Here is an 18,758-nt window from a genome sequence, read left to right as displayed (position 1 = left end):
ATATCATTTCCATCTATTTTTGTATTTTTACCAGAATAAAGGATACACACTAAGTAATCTGTGTGCCTGAAAACACGGAGTAAGGATTATTAGTGGGTATCTAGCGTATTCCGCTTGATAAAATCCAACTGATTATCAAGATTTACAACTCTCGTTGCCATGGGTTACCATCATATTCGCATGCGCATGCGCGTTGTTTGATTATATTCATCTTTTGCATGGATATATTGATAACTTGTACTATATAGACTATGTGACTTTATTTATGTTTTGCCCCTCTCCGAGGCAATTTAAAAACCACATTCTAATTGGTAGTGCTTGTGGTATCATCTACAGAGTTATAGCGCAACATGCAGCCAAGCAATAAATGAAATAATCACAAAAGGCTTAGTCATGAGAATAATTTTTTAGTTAATCATGTCAGCCTTTCCTTTCAATCCTCTTAAATCAACTTGATAAAATTTATATAAATAATGAAGAAAAAATGAAGGAGGGCGTACACAATCAAAGAATAAAATACATCTAGGCCTATACCCTATATCAACATTGCCTGTAATCACAATATTTTTTTTCATGGTATGTACAACTGTCAATTATATTTCATATGTTTCATACAGGGATAGTGATTGATGAATATGGTTTCCTATTTCATATACTTATATTTCTTTATAGGCCTATACATTTATATCAATATTCACATTCCTATATATATTAGGCTGCATATTTTTTAATACCAATAATGTTCAAATATTCATTTATCCATCCATGTACAATGCATACATTATTTTATTCATGTATTCATATATTTTATAGGTATCCATATGCAGATTACAAATTAAAAGTAGATTATTGTCGCTATACATGACAATGGATTCTTTCTGCACGCACTAAAGCATTTTATAATTTTATCTATTTATTTATCTATTCACACTGTAAAAACGCTGTTTAAAATTCCAACCACGTTGTAAACAACTACCAACAACAAAACATTGAGAGTGAGATACATGGTATTCCAATTAGTATAGATACATGGATAGCACTGTTCAAATGCTACTGATGAACATGATGAAAGGCTCTGCTTAGTTTTTATTTCCAATCATAACCTGAAAATTTATAAGCAAGTTTACAGTATTGTTTTTACTATATACATTCCTTCTTGAATCCTCATCAATCAAATTTCCAGTCAAAGTTGTTGGGTATCCCCCTACTACACTTTTGAAAACATGTCTGTGTATTACACATTTTGGGAAGGGTGCCGAGATTGCGGTTTTGCCCGGTATATACCCTTGACCGCCAAGACCAACGGACTTTCCCTTGATCTGTCCCATTTCAGAATCAATTTCACTCATTTTTCACGGAAATACTCAAATTCCAGACAGATTAAAAACAATCGTTTCGATATGGCCTGCATGCACATCCACATGGTCAGGGGTCGACTGCTTACCTAAAAAAAATAAGAAAAATAAGAATAAGAAGAAAAAAAACCATTTTCTGATTTTGTACTAGACATCGAATGATGCCCCCCTCCCTCATCCGCGGAATAAAACGTATTTTTGTCACCTGAAATAAAAGTTATAAGCATAATTGTAAATTACACACAGTCATACATGATCAAATCTGTGACGTCACAGTTTTACATGGACAAGACACCATTATTTCACCACTCTTACTTAAAAAATGGACAAGTTTTAGAACATCGTGATAATTCCATTCACATATGTATATAGGCCTCTATCATGTTTATAATGATGCTATGTCTTAGTTTGTTTGTCCCCATGTTGGCCAACGTGTATTGGGGATATTAGTCAGGAATACATCATGTACTTTCTTTATCATTATCAGTAAAATGATAGGTGAGACCTAGTTTTAAATGACCTCAACCCTGGTCCTTCTGTGAATCATGACGATCCAAGTCATTATGAATTACCGAACCATTTAAAAACAAGTCAGATAGCTTGTTAAGTTTGTTTAGTGCTTTCTCAAGGGTCATAATAGCAAGTGTAATATGAAATCGCCCTTGAAAAATAGGAGGCCTTTTAATCATGAGTAAATAACATCATAGACCTACAACACTCTTAAAAATGAAGGGCAAAATACTGTCCACACAACAATTGGTTAAAACTAGCAAATTCTGGGTACTTTTAAACCAGTAATGTGTGCTTTTGGGTGAAAACTACATAGTGTTTGTTGAAAACTACCAAGAGTTGGGTAAATTTTTAACCAATTGTGTGGCCAGTAAATAGCCCATCGTTGCACATAACTTTTCTTTAAAAACATTAATGTATCTGTATTGGCTAAAAAAAATGTCATTGAGCATGGGAATGTGCCCGGGGGGGGGGGTATTTGCGGATGGTAGCCATAAAAGCGCCCTGCAATACTGTTGTTGATTTCATTCAAATGGGTAGGTATCATTTCGCCCAAGGAAAATATCACAGTGTGATAGCACACCCTATATAATGGAAGTACAAGTCCCTCGTAATCTTTCAAATAATTATGAAGGCCATCTTTCTGTTGGGCTTTGTGTATTTCCTGAAGTCATCCACGGGATTATTTTCTCCTTGTTGGAGGAATCATTAATATCCCCTGGATATTTTCGCCGATTTTGCGTTAAAATGACAATTCAAATCAAAACAAACAAAGGAGCAAAAACGACACCAACAAAACCGGACAGGGTAACGGATTTTACATTCATCATCAACCGGATATAACCGGCTTACATTACATCCTTAACATTCAGTACTTTAAAAACACTATTCCAGCATGCCCATGCAGTGACAGTGTACATCATTATGCTTGTTAAGTTAACGACTCCACATACCATAATTGCAGAAAAGACTAAATAATTCAATGACAATCAATACCATCCATATATTGTTATGAAATTGGAACAGTGGGTGCAACAGGACGCCAGGATTGAACCTACACCCCTCCCCATTTTTTAAAAAAATCTTGTTTTAATTGTTGAAAAACCCAGCATTATTCAGGCTGGCAACCTTGAGGGACTGTTATTAAAGGGATGATCCGGGTTGAAAATGTTTAAATTCACAAAGCAAAATGCTGAAAATTTCATCGAAATCGGATAACAAATAACGAAGTTATTGAATTTTAAAGTTTGTAAATTATTTTGTGAAAACACTTATATGCACATGGCCATGAATATTCACTAAGTGGGCTGATGATTTCACATCCCCACTGACTTTTTTTTTCTTATGTTATTAGATGAAATAATAAATGTTTCATTTGTTCATACAGGTGTAAGTTGCGGCAATAAATAACTAATGCACTGTATCAGTTGTCAATCCAATTGTTTTATAGTTCTTGGTAGAAAAAATTGAATAAACCTAATTTCATATAATAAAATACAAAAGAACACGAGGGGATATGACATCATCAGCCCACCTGATGAATTTCATGACGACATGCCTAGAACTGTTTCACCGGAATAATGTTATTATTAATGTTATTTGGTATCCGATTTTGATAACATTTTTTCGGCATTTTGCTCTGTGAGTTTTACTCTATTTATTAAGATAGAAATATCCCCAGCCTGGACTACCCCTTTAACGTTAGCGGAATTTGTCTAGAGTTGTTGTGCTGAGAGGATCCGGTTCAATCGATAGTTTATAGGCATGTATATTAAAACATGGTTTTAAGGATGAAGGACTGTCTAGATATCTTGTCAAAGACAAGACGTACCGAAATTTGTCTCGTTATAGATAGGCCTATACATATAGGGCCTAAATGTTATGTAAACAAGAATCAGAAAATGATCGGATGAATGAAGTCCAAATAGTTTTTCAACAATATGCATGCAGTAAATAGTAGCAAAAAAAAAGAAGAGAAAAAGCATGGTAAGTAATCTTTGTAATACATGTACTAGGTCTTTGCAATATTCGTGCAGAAAAAATGAGTATTGATGGTACAATGATATTGATTGATTATAATAACGACAACAACAACAACAGGAACCAAACAGAGCCTACAAGGTCATAGCTGCATGAAAAGCACAATTTACAGGCTTCCAGATAGGCATAGGCATGCATTTACACAAGTGATTAACAATGAACACTATTTATAGATTGAGCATTAAATGGATCATGAACTTACTACACTAAATTGAATTGAGAAATAAGTATAAAGCTCGATTATCATTACAAATATGTGCAAGCACGTTGCAGCATTACAATGAAATGTGTTTAAACCTCATTTTGTGTCAGCGATAGTATAGCTAACCTCATCCTAACCAACCATGACTGGAAGCCGGTATGTGGGTCAGGGGAGGTTTGACAATCTCTAGTAGGGGGGTTTGTGGCCTACCGCACCCTGTCAGATAGGGGTTTAACGGGTTATTATTATAGATAATGTTGACCACTTATAGCTATATACCTGCTACTTCTAGCTGTCTTGTCCACTCAAACCAACGATTCGCCGAATCAGTATTACACCAGCCCCCCTGTAAAAATGACCACTTATCACATGCAGTACAGTAATTATTTATTTATTTATTTATTTATTCATTTATTTATCTACTTATTTATTTATTTATTCATTTATTTATTTACTTATTTATTTATTTACTTATTTATCTATTTATTCATTTATTTATTCATTTATTTATTCATTTATCTATTTATTCATTTACTTACTTATCTATTTATTTACTATATTTATTTATTTACTTATTTATTTACTTATCTTTTTATTCATTTATTTACTTATTTATTTATTTACTATATTTATTTATCGATTTATTTATTTACTTATTCATCTATTTATTCATATTTATTTATTTATTTATTTGCGCATTCATTTATTTATTATTCATGTATGTTCATATTGTCACAATATGAATACAATGTATTGAATTAGTATTTGAAAGTACATTGTGAACCGGGATTGCGAACATGCAAAGGTGCTGAAACATATATTATAAAGCTTAAAGTTAGATTATTTGAAACACCGTGTAAATCATGCGAAATTTACTATGTATACCCAATAGTTAAGATGACCTTGACCTGAATATACCATAGTTCAAAACTATATGCCTATATCTATCTTATGATTTATGTCTTTATCAGTTGATGTTAATTCGTGTTCCTTGGAACAACTAATTGAGGAAATGTCTAGAAGAACTTATCAAATGAAAGGGTGAAAGGTTTATTTATAACACGTGGATAAAAGAGAAACAAAACAGGGGAAATCCCATTTATGTATCGGCAGTCAGTGATACTTTCTATTCTTCCAGGGGTTTCCTATCATTTTAACAGTGATTCATATATCGATTAATAATCATGGTTTCATTACTGGTTAGTTTCCAACCATCTTTTGATCGCTCTCTGTAAAACAGAGAGTACCTCTATTTGGAACGATATGCGATGTATCTATGAATTCTGTTGGTAATTATGTTGTCATGACATCTGTGTAAATGTAACAAATTTATTTGATATTAAAAAAAAATCTGATTTGGAGTAATCATAAAAGTCTTGTGAAGAGGTCACCCATCTTGGCAATGTGTGCTATACACGTCCCACTCATTTAACAGTGTTTCTCTCAAAGATATATATCAATGGATTTATCCTGATCTTTTAAAATGAGTTGAGCATTATGATTTCCGTGATACATTTGACGGCCAGATACTTTCTATAAAGGATTGGGAGGACAATATAAATGATATCATCCTTTCTGTCTATACACCCGTCTGTCTCGCTCTCCACGCAATCGATGACGTAGTCTTCAATTCAACATGACTTGTATGAAAGTGGTATTTTAGGCAAAAAGAGGAAATTAATGAAATCCCTCTGTTTTATTCTGGCAGGGCTGTCGGAAAACGGAAGGATACAAACACCTAATCTACCACATACACTAAATAGACAATGGAATAGAATTTATTATAGATCGGCTTGCTAAGTCAAATATATTTATTCATTTCCAGTTTGGTAATATACTATGAAAGATCTAACCAAATCAATAACAAGAATTTCTCACATGAAGGTGGCGATCATTACAATGTCAGGAAGTGGATGACTGGTTTAATATAAGTAACTTAATCATTGGCATAAATGAAAAATACATGAATATAGTATCACTCTCAGAACAAAATTACTAGAAGAGTAGACAGACTTAGAGAAAGACAAATAGACAACCAGACAAGCAAACACACATAAAGACAGAAAGAAAGACATATAGACAGATAGATAGATATAGAAAGATAGCTAGCTAGCTAGATATATATATAGATAGATAGATAGATAGAAAATTAGGTAGGTATGTAGACAGGTAGACAGACAGACAGACAGACAGATAGATAGATAGACAGATAGATAGATACATAGATAGATAGACAGATCATGGATGGATGGATAGATAGATGAATAAATATATAGATAGATATATAGATAGACTGACAGACATATAGATAAACAGATAGATGGATGGATGATGGACGTATTGATAGATATGTCACGTAGATAGATAGATAATTAGGCAGAAAGAAAAAAAAAACAGCTTAACTTTATTTATTAAAAGGATTGCAAATACTGGGCTCAAAAGAAATACACTTTATTATAATCACATAATCACAATAAAACTTTATCGTAGACAAGGTTTTGTTGATAAGAAAATACCAATTCATATTCCATCATTTTTCACGTTGTTTTCAAGATTAAATTTTCCATTCCCACATCGGCTAAGATGCGAGCAGGATGTTTCCATTAAAACAATGTTCTTACTGTACAAATTATTTGAAGCCATGCATGGTTCAACCTTAAATTAACACAATGGAATAATAATTGAGATGATATTGATTTCATGATAATGCTCATAAATACTACTACTATACTACTACTACTACTACTATTACGCCTACTACTACTACTACTACTACCACCAGTAGCGGACCGTGACCAGGAGGAGACGAAGCATTGGGGGGGGGGGGCACTGCATTGTTTGTGAACAACGCCGTGCCCCCCAATGCTTTGTCTCCTCGGGGTCACAGTACGCCACTGACTACTATACTGCTACTACTACTACTATACTACTATTAGGCCTATACTACTACTAATGCTGCTGCTGCTACTACTACTTCAACAACTACTTCTACTTCTACTACCACCACTACTACTACTACTACTACTACTGTTGGTACTATTTCTTCTATTGACTACTTCAATGCTAATGATGATAATGATGCAAATATCAAACTATGATACGAATGCAACAAAGCGAAGAGAGCTTATAATGAGAAAAATATCGATGAAAATATAACTTGCCATCACTTATCAGTTCATGAATTTAACCATGATTATTATCCATCATTCTCTTGACCCTTAATTGAATCCACGTTTGATGAAAATTAAACAATTTAGAGTAATTTATATTTTGTTGAATATAGGAAGTGTAATTAGATTGGCAAGGATTTATTTGTTTTGACACCCTCGTCACTCATTTTAACGAATTCGAGGAAAAGGGAGGCAAAGACACTTCGGAATGCTTTATTATGACGTCGAAAACTAACATCGGAAGCTTTTTATCAAAGTGAGAAAAAAAAGAAATTTGTGCAACGAGGAGAGAGAGAGCTGGATAAAGGGGTAGACGGTGAGTGCCAACATCATATAGGAGGGAAATAAGAATAATTAAAGAAGAGATCCTTATCTTTACCCCCCTTTTCTCACTTCTGACATTGCGTGATCAACGATGATTATACAGAGATGGTTCAGTTTTAATATATTGTGACATCACAAAGACAGCGTGAGGGCGTGGTACAGGCGGTAGCAGACTAAATGCTTGTCATACTTTGCTTTAGCCGATAACAACAACGTTTTTTTTACTCCATATAACTCTTAAAACAGGATGTAAGTTCTTTAATAATTTTGATAATAAGATGTTATTAAGCTTCATTTCAACGAAATATGAGAGCTGTTTGTTTTTTCGATATTTTCTCTGCAATTAGTTGGTAATTGGATCGCAGGTGACACTAAAAAATACTCATTTGGGCTTGTATGTAACAAGTGCAAAATCCCATAATATGACTTGAATTTTACATTTCAAAATAGATAATTTGGTTTTATAGTGGCAGCCAACGGCCGAATAAGAAATTTTCACTCTCCAAAACGTTTTAACTAACCTACTCGTTTGGGATACCAGCTATTCCATGGTTTAGAGAAAAAAAATGTTTTTTTTACAGCTGTTAGGTTCACGTGATAGCTTTCTGATTTTGTTTAAACTCCGAAAGTTATATCCGCACTGTAAAATGTTCCGTTTATTCAATGTTGTATAAACGTATTCTCCATTGTCTGATATTTTGGTTAAGATTCAATAATGTTACTTATATACCTTATGTAATAATTGTATAATAGTTATTTTGACATTCAAATATGATAATAATAGCCATTATATAACATTTCAATGAGTGATTTTTTTGGTAAATAAAATTACATGAATTTAGCTCTTAAGATAAACTTACAATGTAGTATTTTCCCTATTTTATCTTCTAAAGGCTCATTGAAAACTTTTTTTACATATCTATATCAGAAAGCTATGCAAATATCATATCGTGAAAACTATTCCATGTCGTGGAACTGGTTCTTGCTTTTACGTTGATGGTAAATTTTTCCCATCACTGTTAAGGTTGAATGTATATCATGGGCATGAGGTTTTATATTCTAATAGCATATCATACTTAATAAATTAATTTAACCCTATACAGCACATAGCTGAACTCAACAGTATACCAACAATTAATTTAACAATCAAAATAATATAACAAAATCAAAATTAGGAGTATCAACATTACAGTTTTTGTTGTCGATAACATAATACCGATTGTTCCCAATAAGATTGGACTAGGAACTCGACAAAGCAGCGTTTCGCCGCATCAACGCCAAGCTGGTATCACCTATTCCCTATACATTTTACATCTCTGTTGTTAATCAGTCATATAAACGACAGAAATTACTTTTAAAGCCCTTTTTTGCTCAAACTGGAGACAATAGCAGAGCTGAGATTTGAACTCACAACCGTTCAATCATGGGTCAAATGCTCTAACCACTAGACCACACGGACTCAATTCAGGAATAAGTTCGAGAACTCCACTCAGTTTATGATATGATAATTCACTTTTATCTAACAAAGAATTCAAAATTTTACATTAATCATCATCAGATTTGAACCCATCTTTATAGAAGTTGATGATAAGAATTGAACATGACGGGTAAAGCAGGTCGTTTTCACAAGAACATTGTCAAAGCATTATCCCTACTTTCTTCTATATTTCACTTTTTCAATGAAGATAGTGTTTTAGGTATATCCTTGGAAATTTTCCTGTTTTTGAATTCCTCTCTATTTCCTTCTCGTGATCTGTGTCTTCACAGTATATTGTCACTCATTTCCTGAATCGACAAACCAAATCTACTGGGAAATAACGAGAAATGGTTTGGGGAAATTATCCCGGTAAATTTCCACATGGGTGTTTATATACACGTATCACAAGACTCATACATTATATAGGCTTATGTATGATAGTATAAGTCATCCATATTTTATTAAATGAATTTTATGGAAATGAAAACTAAAAGAAACATCTCAAATCGATTGATTGACTGAATTCTCTATAATTGCAATTTTTCAAGCCAAAATGTTTTATTTTTTTTAAACTGAAATGAAATGCATTGTGATAATTATGAATATTTAGAGGCGCTAGATTTAGATTTAGATTTATTTATTTCCGTTCAACAATTTTTTCAAAATATGATCAAAGTATAAATACATATTCAATATAATCGATAATACGGACAAATCAATGAAATTTCGTAACAAATGTTGAATATAAATTAAACAAAACTACAATTTGTTGCAGTAATTTTATCAATGAAAAGAAACAAGAAAAATGAACGGAGGGACTTGCCAAGAAAAGCAAAAGCTTGTAGAGAAGGCAAGCCCCTAAATACTAAAACGCGCTAAAACAAGAAGTACAACAGCGAGTACAAGCTACAAGGTGTGAAAAAAATTTAATAATGATTAAATATTCAGTCGTTCAAGAGGAATATAAAAGAATAATTATTGAGGAAAACAGTTTTGTCTTATAGGGGAGATTTGAAGCCAAGAATACTGGATGCATTTCTTATTGGAAGAGGGATGGCATTCCAACATGTATAGCAAAAATATTAATCGATATTACGTGCTTGGGGAATTCCAATTAGACCCATGTGTGTGAATAGTCCACCCATAATCATGCATCATTTAGTATCAATCAGCAATATTTGAATAATAAGAGGAATTCATTTGGATAATTAGAGGAACTATGCGTAGTTAATATCCTATTCATATTTAGATCCTTATACACATTAACATTTTCCTTATAAATTCAGATATCGCTTTCTATTTCTTCATAGATTGTTCAAAACATTCATCAGAGATGGAAATTTATATATGTCAGTGGAATGAATTTGGTCCATGTACTCTACAAAACATGCAGTGTATCTCTTCAAAGTTCAAATGCTACAAGCTACTTCTTTTAGTGTATCCCTTCCGTTTGTATATTGTGATCATTGCCTTTTGTACATGAGCTTTTGTTCAGAGTTGTCCAAGCGTAAGCTTTGGTAAAGTTTAAATATTGCGAAATAAACTAGATTAGCATCTATCATTCAATGAATAATATTTGAATGCACCAAATCTTAACCAAGGATTTACTTGAAATTTCAAACCAATTCAAATTTTTGGCCAAGTCATAGTTGGTGATCTCCCTTTCATTTCACTTTGTGTCACTATACCATAGACCAGGATCCGATCATCTATCCATCCGCCATAAGCATATTCCAACATCTTAACCATTTGAAAAAATCCTTTATTATATCCCTAAAATGTCGATTTATGCATCGTAACATCCGCCATGTACTCTCTTTAATGATAATTAATACAATCACTTTTCTAATCACCAGTTTTCCGTTACAAATTTGCTTGAAGAGGATTCAAAATTTTGCAAAATAATTTTGAGTATGTGCGTTATAATGGACAACGTTTAGTAGGGGAAGGCGGGGTAAGTTGTGACAGTTTTTGATTTTTGCATGTTAGAATTGATATGATTAATAATCTTGTCCAAATAAGTACCTTGCCTTGAAATTTAATTCTTTTGAAATATTTTCCACCTATATATAACTTTCTATCCCCACACTGAAAGTCATCGTGACCTTTGAAAAAAACGATGTCAAATGGCTCAACTTGCCCCATATATGGGGTAAGTTTGAGCCACCTTCTGGGGTAAGTTGAGCCACAAAAACTATGTACAAAATGTATAAGGGGAGAACCAGCATGTCAATTTTTTGTTTAAAGTCTTTTCACTTGCTAATTCTCTATAAATACTAACATCCTTTAAAAGGAAAAGAGCAGTCATGTAAATTTGCTCCTTTCAGCCAGCATTTCAATCGATTTTTATGGTTTGTTTGTTTTTTAAGATACATTACCATAGGAATTACCATGGCTCAACTTGCCCCATGCTGTTTGGCTCAACTTACCCCAGTCTGAACTTAGTGCGATAATTTAGTATCCACACATTTATTATTCATCCATCATATAAAAGACTATGACAAGAATGAAGATCCATACCTGGACTAATAATGTTGTTATCATGTCTTCATTATATTTAAAGACGTGTGTGTTTATAAAGCACTTATCTATTTCACACTATTTTTTACTTTTTTGGCTGAAATTCATATTTTCCCTCTAAAAAACTACTTTTTGTTTCAAAGTTAAAAACAATGTGGTGGGGTTAGGGGTTATGCTATGGGTCATCAATACATAACACCACCATAATGTCTGACTCATTCATTATTGGCCTGGGGCTGGTGGCTCAACTTGCCCCTATGCTCAACTTACCCCGCCTTCCACGTTTAGTACATATAAATCACAAATGTAAGCTTATTTCAAGATATAACCTATATAGATTTAGGCATCATTAATGGAGATTCGAATTTGCAGTATCATTTAAAGGTTACAACAAATACAGAGTCGTCGAAAACAAGTTTGTTCTTAATCCATATATGACTCTTTTGAAGTTCTTTGAATTATCATCACGCAGAGTGAATAACGTTGTGAAAGAAAAAAAAATGTATTGTGCTATATAAGATTACCCCAAAGAATTTCTTTCTTTCTATTTCATTATATTGCATTATGCTATACTTTCTCTATGTTGAATTTCAATACGTTGTTTCTCTTTGTATATATGTATGCATATAATTATTTTTCTTTCACATATTGGAAATCTATTGAAAATGTATTGATGTATTACCTATATTTATACGATATACTGCTATAAATATTTTTATGTTATCATTGTATTGTAGAACAAAATGTTCATGTCAAGTGAATAAATTTTGTTAATAAATTTAATTCATTTCAAACATGCAAAGACAAGGGGTTTTGAGTTTTTATGAATAAAATCTTGATGCAATGACACCGTGAAATCACAGATCACGAATGTGAGATGGAAACACAAACAAATGAGCACAAACAAAATACAAGATTTGACTACTTAGTGATTAGGATGAATCACTCACTGGATATATCAACTTTCATACTCTATCATGACTTGACATCTTATTATTTTTGAAACGGTATTCCCCCTCTTTTGCTTCATCAACAAAGCAATAAATGAGGGAGTTTCTTATCACAACGTACGCGTTGATTAATCATTATTATTTTGGAAGACGATTTTGACGGTTTATCATAAAGAATTTGATTCATGATTCACGGTGACAATGCAGGAAAGGGGGCGAGGGCGACGCATAAATTGAGAAGGAGGGGGTAACCCCTGACACCTTCTCTCTCCCCAATAACCACGGGCAACAAAGAGAAGGATGACGTCACATATTGAGTGGGTTATGTCCCTAGGATGTAACCAGGGTACCCTGTGATGAGTTGATGACGAAATGAAGTCTAGAAAGCATTTTTATCTCGTCTCCCATCTTGTCTCGTAAGAAATGGGAGTTAGAGTTGTTTCTGAGCGGATATTCATCGACGAGTCTGCCTGAACTTCCCCCACACTATCAATCAAGCTACCTCCCCTCTCTCCCCATCTCTCCTCCCCCTCGTCCTCTCTCTAATCTTTGCCTTTCTCAAAAGTGATTATGATGATGAAAATAATGATAATAATAACAATAATAATAAAAATAGAAATAATAATAATGATAAAAATACTAATAATATTATCAATAGTAATAATAATAATAATAATAACAATAATGATAATAATGATAATAATGATAATAACAATAGTAATAATAGGCCTAATAATAATTATAATGATAGTAATAATAGTAATAATAATAATAATAATAATAATAGTAATAATAATAATGATAATAATATTGATAATAATAATGTTCGAAACTTATGCAAGGCAATAATACAATAAACACAATCGGAGTCTATCTTAGATGTTACATCGTTGAAGAAACAAAATTTGTTGTTGATAGATAATTAATATTTAAGATGAACTTAAAGCGGAAGTTTGGTAAACTGGTAGAACCATATAAGGTTATAAGGTTACCGAGTTTTGTCTGTGATCCTTGTAAATATGATAAACCTAGATAACTTTCACATATCAAGTAATAAGGAAGATATTCCGAGAAGGATAACCATCTGTATTTCACTTTCAACTCTTTATCACACTATTTTTAAAAATTCTCTTTTTTTCGGTTTTAATGCTCGTTTCTCTTGTTTGTTCCACCTTTTTGTGTGACAGAACCTTCCCTATATTAGGCCTATAGATTCCCCAACAGTGAACACAACCCCTAACAAAATAAAATGTTAATAAAATGACAATCAAATCAAAACAATACAACACAATCTTCGAGCTCCTTTTCCCCCTATATAGTCCTGTCTACCTACTAGTATTTCAAATAATGTTACTATTTGTATGATTCACCTCGTTGAATATATTTTTTCTTTTTTTGTGTAAAATTTTCTGTCTATATCTCTCTTTTCCTCTCTCTCCATCATTCTCTGGCACCCTCTTTCATTTCACATTTCTTCATTCATTGCATCACTTTTCCTTCTTTTCTTTCTTTATGCTTTGCAGTCATACCATAACCGAAACCGACTCAACATGCCCTGATCGATCAAAATTATTGCGTTATTTCTAATGAGAAATTATCGGTCGGTTTGGAGTCGGTTCAGCCAATGTGACTGAGGCATGTGGGTCATGTTTCATAAAGACTTGCTTGGTACAATAACAAATGCACCAAATATCTATAATGAAAGTACTATCAGCCAATCAGACTAAAGGGCTTCAGTAGCTTTTAACTGTATATGCAAAAGTGTTTTAACCCGATACGGGCGGTGCAACCAATAATTCGTTCCTCAATAGAAAATAAGCGGAAATGATTTGGTTTCATGTATTTCCCTTAGAAGCTTAGAACTTTTCATATTCTGAGAAATTTTATTCAAGAAGGAAACGAAAGCTGCGACAATTGATCACCCCAACTACCTGAACACCATCTCTCTATCCATCGTACTACTAGCCATATATCTGGGTATGTCCAATTCTAGAATCTTCCTGAATTGATTTCACTTACATTTCTAGATCAAATAATGTAAAGGTGCAACACTCTCATATTTTGAGAAAAACGGGCGCACAAAAAGTTGGATAACTTTGAAGGTCAAGTCCACCCCAGAAAATTTGTTTTGATTAGAATCAACGGCGAAAATCAAGCATAACGCTCAAAATTTCATCAAAATCGGATGCAAAATAAGAAAGTTATGACATCTTAAATTTTCGCTTATTATTTTTACACAAAACAGTATTATGAATAACTCAGTGACATACTAATGAAGGTGTCAATTATCATGATATCCCCACTCATTATTTCTTTTGTTTCTTATTGTTTGAATTATACAATATTTCAATTTTACAAATTTGACTATAAGAACCAACTATTCTGAACCAAATGTGTTGAAACAATGGTAATTCCACATGTTCAAGGAGGAATAAAAAGAAACAGTGAGTGAGTGACATCACCAGTCCCCTCATTTGCATATAGGCCTACCGACCAGGACGTAGTCTGCTGGGCAAACCCTTCACTCGAAACATGGGTCTGAATGTGCAGCCTACTCATGCCTTGTGTACTGATGGCTCTCTCGAACAGCAAGTTTTGTATGTGCTAGTCTTCGCGTGGAGGCACACTTGTTGATCAAAGTTCCAATGAGGGTCTGTGCCTGCAGACTAACCAGGACGTGCAATTGTTCTGTGCAATTAAGCGAAACTCAAAAGTGTTTATGCCTTTCTCATTATTTCTACGTGCGATTTTGATGGAATTTTTAGTGTTATGTTTTTGTTGCATTTTTCTCTTTTTTTCAAATCAACTTTTTGTTGGGCTGGGCTTGTCCTTTAAGGAATTGCCCAATTAAAGGTCAAGTCTCATATCTTTGCATTTTTCTATATCGAAGAACGCCCAAGCTCTCCTGCCATAAAAAAAGTAGAAGTTGTAAAAGTGTCAACTCTAAGAATCGGACAGATTCTCTTAAAAAAAGACGGGTCGGAACTTGGTCTGTTTGTCCCCATTCTGGGTCAAAATGATCCGGAATAAGATCCGATGAGACCATGGTAACACAGAAAGGGTTCAGATATAGGGTCAATCTGACCCGGTTTTTTAAAGAGTGGACGAGGCCGCACCTTTTGCTTGGTTCGCCGATCAAAAGGGCTTAACAACTGGCCCGAAAACGGGCAAAGATATTTGATAAAATTTGAATAATGGTTCATTCGTTAAAACAGATTTTATGAGAATTGAAATTTATGAGCGCAGAAGTTGTAATCCTAAGCATAAAGGACGGTGTTTGCCAATTTTTTAGTGAAAAATGTCTATGTGTTACTTGAATAACCGAAACCAACGGAAATATTAATCCCAAAATGACTCAAGATTACAGGATAAACATTCCGGTTACGCCCATAATTCATGAAGGTTTTCCCTTAAAACGGTCATACGAAATAGGTAAACTTTGTTCAAGAAAATAACACGTCATCGTTAATGATGAATTAATTCCCTGATATACCATAGTCATTCACCCCCGTCAATCCATAAGAAAAAGTATTCGCCCTCACGTGCATGGTGTAAAAAGGTGATATTATTGAGTGTTTGTTAGGTGTATAGAGTATCCTCAGGCAATCTCATAAACACGGCGTAGCAGTCGTCTAGAGTAGTGCACTTCCCTCACGGCCTTATATGAAACGGGAAGCGATTAATCTCGTCTTGACATACGATGTGCGGAGAGCCAGTCAAACATGCACTGGAGGGTGCGTTGCGGACAAGCCGGTCTCTCTTACCCCCACGGTGTCGGCTACGGATGGGCTTCCGTCGCCTCGCTAAGATGATTCCATGAAATACGTCTGTAACTTTCAAAATAGATGTTTCTCTCCTCCAAAGTCTGTTCATAATTATGACGGACCAAATTTAGACGAATGTAGCAAGTAGAGGGACAATTATAATCACAGACGAATTTACCTTGACCAATCAACGCAACACATGCCTCTCTAAAGCTTACTTTTTCAAATTAAAGTGCGCTTTCTTTTGTTTATTTTGTATTTCGACATTCGGGGAATTTGATCGGGAATCAGCCTGTTGTTTGTGATTAAATCATTTCATTTATTTACATTCATTCGTAAATATAGTATAATTTAATTTCAGTTTGGTTTATTAAGTGATTAATTTAATTATACGAATGATTGAATTTATTCTTTCATGTTCTTTGGAGGCAGTGCAGGGGCGGATCCAGCTTTCGCCAATAGGGGGGGGGGGGGGCCGAAAAAATATTTTCATCAACATTTTTCTCGATTGGCCGCTATAATCCGGGTTTTTTTCAGGGGGTAGTCCTAACTAAAGACTGAAGTTTTAAGTATATGTTAGTTTTTATTGCCATAAACAACATAAGGTATCTCATATGGTCTTAATATACAATGCGATCGCGAAGCGCGAGCTAAAATCTTTGATATTTTATGTCCTTGGAACTGAAAATTCAGAGCAGTTTTTATAATCATGAACAAAGATAAGTATCCAACTAAACAATGCGAGCGCGAAGCGCTAGCCGAAATTTTATCATAGTAACGTGAAAAGGGACTCAATTAGGCCGGTTTTTAGTGACTAATGAAAAAGATACAAGTATCACCAATTAAATAATGAGAGTGCGAAGCGCGAGCTCCAAATTTTTTAGATATTCCGACCTGAAAAATGGATAGTCTAACCGCGTTTTTATTTAGATAAAGAACAAGCTGTGTGTCTCAGACAATTAAATGCGAGCGCCAAGCATGAGATTAATTTTTTGATATACTGAAATGATAAAGGAGCATTTTGACAAACTTTGGTAGGAATTTCTACAGAGGATAGGTATCTCACAAATTAAACAATGCGAGCGCGCAGCGCGAGCTGAAAATTTTGATATACATCAACAATTTGTGTAAATCAAACAAAATAATGAAAGCTTGATGTGCGAGCTAAAACATTGTGTGTGTAAATTGATATCAGAACTTGATATATTAAGTGTCATTTAACCCACTTGAATGGGAGTCATTACACAGGCAATGCGAGCGCGATGCGCGAGAGAAAATTTTTATATTAAGTCTATTTTCCAATTCTTCCCCTCATCTTTTTGTTTTTTCCTTTCGGGGTCGGGCCGGTCTTTACGAGGCTATAAATTACACATCATGGGTATAATATCTTTCTCACTTTTCTTTCTGTTTTTCGTAGTTTGTATCAAGGCAAAGAGTACACTTTTTTCTGCAGGTTGTCAAAAAATAGGGGGGGGGGCGGGGCCGGCTCGGCCCCCTCCTGGATCCGCGCCTGCAGTGTGAGGATATGTTTCTTCTCCTGAAATGTCAATATAAATCTTTCTATCAAGTTTATAGCTTGTTTGATAATAATAAAACACCATTTCCACTTTAATTAATTACAGTATTTCTTTTTAAACAAGTCATGTCATGAAAACATACACCGGTGTTACTTCAAGACAGGTGTTGAAACAACACCACTTAAGAATCAAACCGATACTGGTTTAACACTATTGGTGTTGCTTATGCCAATTGGTGTTAGCCTAACGCCAAACCGGTATTGTTTCAATATCTCTCTGGTGTGGACCGATATAGATACCAGGCTGGTGTTAAATTAACACCGGCGTTTTTGTAGTGTAACTTAATGTACGGCTATTTCCGACATAACATCATTTGACAATTTATTCATGAAAATTGACAAAATCGATAACTACCCGTTATAAAAAAACACAATTTATCAGCAACTTTTTTTTGTTATTCCATAAAGATTATTTAATTTGATATCGTCGAAAACAATAACGAAAATTCATTTCTTTTATTGTTTCAATAATGATGCTACGTCACAATAGCTTCCCCTTGAAAAACAATCAAATTGGATGATTGAATTCATTATTCTGACAAAGTGATCTTATAGATAACCTAAATCAATCCCACCTGAATTGGAAACTGTTTCAAGTGGGTGTGTTATCATGACAGTAGGAGTGCTACGTCAGACATACATACACCTGTCAAGATGTTGTTATGTACGTATCTTGATTCTAATTTGGTGTGTGTGGGTGTTGTATAGGCATTAGTGGCGGAAGCCCCCCCCAAAAAAAAAAAAATAATAATAAGGGGGGAGGGGGTCCACCTGAAATTTTGGGATGGACACAGGTAAAGGGTAAGCAAAAAAAAGGTTATCAACAACTTTTAGGGGGGAACCGTCCCCAACCTCAAATTTAGGGGGGGG

Source organism: Lytechinus variegatus, chromosome 2 (assembly GCF_018143015.1).
Source record: "Lytechinus variegatus isolate NC3 chromosome 2, Lvar_3.0, whole genome shotgun sequence".
Taxonomy (NCBI): Eukaryota; Metazoa; Echinodermata; class Echinoidea; order Temnopleuroida; family Toxopneustidae; genus Lytechinus; species Lytechinus variegatus.
This window is presented reverse-complemented; position numbering follows the sequence as displayed.